The 4,336-nt window shown below is 42.8% G+C and overlaps 1 pseudogene; it reads left to right on the forward strand.

Moving 5' to 3' along the window:
- The first annotated feature begins 752 nt into the window (after nt 1–752).
- Nucleotides 753–3,133, forward strand: LOC100618938 (squalene monooxygenase-like; annotated as a pseudogene).
- Nucleotides 3,134–4,336: the final 1,203 nt, after the last annotated feature.

A 4,336-nucleotide genomic window follows, 5' to 3' on the forward strand; every position in this document is an offset into this window, starting at 1 on the left:
TTTAGGGAGGGGATGTGTGTGACTGAACTCTTCCTTCTCTAAAGTTGGAATTCCAGATAATAATTACCTTTAACAAAAAAATTCAGCAATTTACTTCATGTTCTTAAATTTTCCTTAGAATCATCAAATGTTAGAATTAACAGGGCCTGTACAGGTCCTAATCCAGGAGTTCACAGACCCCTTTAAAAGTCTGGTGAAGTCTATGGTCCCCTTCTCAGAATAACATTTTTAAATGCAAAATGATCGAATATGTGGGATTATAAAGGAAATCAATATATTGCAATCGCTACAAAAATTATTTTTGAAAAGCTTCCAGACTCCAGGTTAAGAAGCCTTGATTCTAGACCCCCTCACCCCCTGTTTTTAAAGGGGTGAAACCAGGGCAGAGAGATGAAGTTAATTGCCAAGGTCTCCAGACTCCAGGTGTGGTTCTCTCTCCATTCTAATCTTTTTTGCCTTCCTCTTTCGCCTACCCTTTGAAAATAAACTCTAAACTTTTATTTAGAACAAATTTTTGCCTTGCATAAAATATCTATAGGAATGTGTGTCTGATTATTACTACATAGGGAAACAGACTTTAAAGGACAGAGTAACTCCTAACAGAATTAAGAGTAGGAGCAGGAATGGGAAAGGCCAGCAGAAAGTAGGATTTGGGCTGTTGAGAAAATACAAGGCAGGAGTGAAGGGGGTGGGGGTGGAATCCAGGCTCCAGTGGCAGTCTGGAGAAAGGTCCAGTCAGGAGGTGGAGCGTTATGTATTCAGACAGTAAGTGGACAGATAAAGCTGGATCACAGAGGAGACTAACGAGGGAGAAGGCTGGAAAGGAAGGCAAAAGCCAAGACCCTCAGATGCTGGATTCTCTAGTTGATCCTGAAGGTACCTGGGAGCCGCTGGAGTTAAAGTGAGAGACTTCACTAAAGAAGTGGCATTTGAAATAACTCTGGAAGGATGGACAGATTTAATAAGAGAAGAAGCTCAGTGGGGTGGCATGGACGTTGCATTCCGAGCATAGAAAGTAGCCTGAGCAAAGATCCAAGGAGAGGATAGTACAGGCCATCTTTGGAAGATTATGGGCAGAGTCCCCAGGGTTCCGCCGCCTCCTCCTGCGCTTCGCCCTTTCATGATATGGCCCGAAGTCCAGCGATAGTCCCGAGCGTTGGTGGCCCTTGGGAAGAAGCAGGGCGGCTTGTAACCTTATTCCCGACCATCCCAACCTCGCCGGGCCGACGTCGGGAATGGTTCCGAGTGAGCGGCGCCTGAAAGAACTCCACAGCATCCCAGGTGTGGATGACCTCCCAGAACCACGTCCACACCTGAGCCCTTGCCCTGGGCTGTGTCCGGGTGGTGTCCTTACTCTGCCCACCCGGAGAGCCAGGGTACATGGCCAGCACACACAGCTGAGGCTGCTGCGGGTACCGCCTGCCTTGTGTGGACCCCCTGCGGATCCCCCTTTCCCCACTTCTGAGGAGAAACTTATTGGCGCATGTTTAAACACCTTTCCCTTTCCCCCAGGTGGCTCAGAGCACTGAGAAAGACTCCTCTTCCTGAGTTCAAATCTGACCCCAGATACTAATTTTTTGGGGGTAACCCTATCCAAGTTGCTTAATCTATTTGCCTCAATTCCCTCATCTGTAAAATGAGCTAGAAAAGAAAATGGCAGCCAAGAAACTTTCAGTGGGGTCACAAAGAATGGGACATGACTGAACAATGCTTAAACTGTAACACTGGACATGGAAAGGGGGTTTGGAACAGGTCTATTCATTAGGACACTTGGCCAGGGCACCTTTGGAAGCAGCCATTTGTTTCTATTGGCAGATATGGGCAGATGACCCTGCTGGAAAGGAGAAAGAAATTTAACAATTAAGAGCACAGCCTCTCCAGCCTGGCCCCCCAAACAGCTAGTCTACCATATGGACTTTTCTGGGGATTTTCCCATTCACCTAATTTTATTTTTAAAAATATAGGGACTTGTAACATATCAACAAGGTTGCTGTTCTGTGTTTGTGGATTGGGTTTGGTTTTTTTGGAGTATGGTTCTGCTTTATCAATACCATTATTGAAATGGAAGATTTCATAGATAAAAGCAAAAAAAAAAAGTTTCAAATTGGAATTTTCTCTGACATTTTCTTGTTCATAATTTATTGGCTTTTTCTGGCCAAAATCAACATCCCAGTGAGCACACAAGGAACAACTAAAATCCAGCAAGGGCAAAAAAGAAAATGGATCCTCCAGAGACAGCCCTACTGAGAACAGCTGCATCTACATGAAGGACTTCTGAGTCTGACCCAGAAGTTGTTACTGGGGGATCAGGTGTACTCTGTTCAACTTTGGCTACAATACTTGCCAGAGATGGAAGAAAGCTGACAGTAACTGAGAGAGATTTAAAGGAGCCTAATGGGAGACTTGTAGAATTGCTACAGCCAGGAAAGAGAGGTTCACACTCTTAAAGATGTGGGTCTTGAAAGTACAGAAGAAGACCTTGAGGTCCATGTGATAAATGGCTATTTAATTCATGACCAAGGGTGCAGTGAAGAAGTTGAAGTTCCATACCCAGGCTCAGCAGGCAGGTACAGAGTGGCCTATGGAGGCTTCATCATGAGTTTCTAAAAGGCAGCTATAGAGGAATCCAATACAAAATACACTGAAAGGGTTGTGTTGAAAATGCTAGTAGAAGATGATATTGAGATGGAAATTTGGGTCAAAAAAGAAACTGGAGAAATTAAGGAACTCTGTGCACCATTGACAGTTGCTGCAGATGGGCTTTTTACCAAGTTCAGAAAAAAAAAAAAAACCTCTGGTTTCCAGGAAGTGTCTCTCACATTCCATTTTGTTGGCTTCCTTATGAAGGACATGCCACAATTTAAAGAAAATTAGGCAGTACTTATTTTTAGCAGATCCTAGTACAATTCTCACTGACCATATTTTATCCAATGAAACTTAGGTTCTTGGTGATATTCATGGAGAAAGGCCAAGAAATATGAACTCTTATCTGGGAGGGAAACTGTATCCACAGTTACCTGATCACATAAAGGAACCATTCCTAGCAGGAGTTCAGAATGATTCATTAAGGTCTATGCAGGTGAAAAAACTGAGGTGTTCTTCTTTAGGGAAATATATGGTACTGTCCCACTAGTGAGGCAATGAGTGTTATTTTCAAAGATACAAAAATACATTAGAGCCTGCTAAAGAACATCCCCAGTACTTTTTATGATGGGAGAGTGCTTCTCCAGGCCAAAAATCCATTCCATTTGTCAAGAAGAAAGTCCCATTCATTTGCTGTGAACATTCTTGCTCAGCCTCCTGATAAATTCTTTTCTGGCACAGATGAGTCCCTGGACCAGTTAAGAAAAGCAGGTTTCCTTTACTTCAAGCTTGGAGGAGAATATATTACTAGTCCAGATGGGTTGGTTTCTATATTGTCACCTCATCCCATGTCTTGACTTGGGCATTTCTTTGCTGATGAATTGTTTGCAATTTACTTTTGGTTTAAGTCAGACCCCTGGATTAAATCCATGATCCTTTTCAGCACTGGTGCTGTCTTTTACTGAGCTTACTATGTCAAATTTCCTCGAATGAAACACTGCTTTTATTAAACTTAAGGGTAACTCACTGGAGAATGAATATATGACAGGAACTCATGGAGCCTAAAGAGACTTTGGGGAGGGCATGCACTGCTGAATGCTAAACTGTTACTAAAATACAGATTCGTGGGTCAAGGTGAGAATTTATTTGTTTTGACCTTTGTGTGTAAATAAATCTACTTTATGCCAAAAAATAGAAAAAGAAACATGATAAGTAGCCTAATATGACTAGGACAGAAAGTATGTGAGGGGGAATAATGAGAGATAAAGACGGAAAGGTAAGCAGGAGTCACATTGTGGAGGGACAGACCTGGGCTGAGTTCTTTGACTTTATTAAGTGGGATGAGGAAGGCAAATGAAGATTTCTGAGTAATGGAACAATGGGATTAAATTGAGTCATTAAGTGTCATTAAATCATCAAGGTGTTATATCTGTCAGTAATTTATAGGCTATTTTGGAGGGAGGGAGGAGAAGGGAAGGACTAAGCATTTCTTTAGAGCCTTTAAAAAAAAAAAAACCTTACCTTCCATCTTGTAATCAATACTGTGTATTGGTTCCAAGGCAGAAAAGTGGTAAGGGCTAGGCAATGGGGGTCAAGTGACTTGCCCAGGTTCACACAGCTGGAAAGTGTCTGAGGTCAGATTTGAACCTAGGACCTCCCATCTCTACGCCTGGCTCTCAATCCACTGAGCTACCCAGCTGCCCCCTCTTTAGAGCCTTTTTGCCAAGCTCTGTATTAAGTAAGCACTTGACAG

This window comes from Monodelphis domestica, chromosome 5, assembly GCF_027887165.1.
Source record: "Monodelphis domestica isolate mMonDom1 chromosome 5, mMonDom1.pri, whole genome shotgun sequence".
NCBI classification, from domain to species: Eukaryota; Metazoa; Chordata; class Mammalia; order Didelphimorphia; family Didelphidae; genus Monodelphis; species Monodelphis domestica.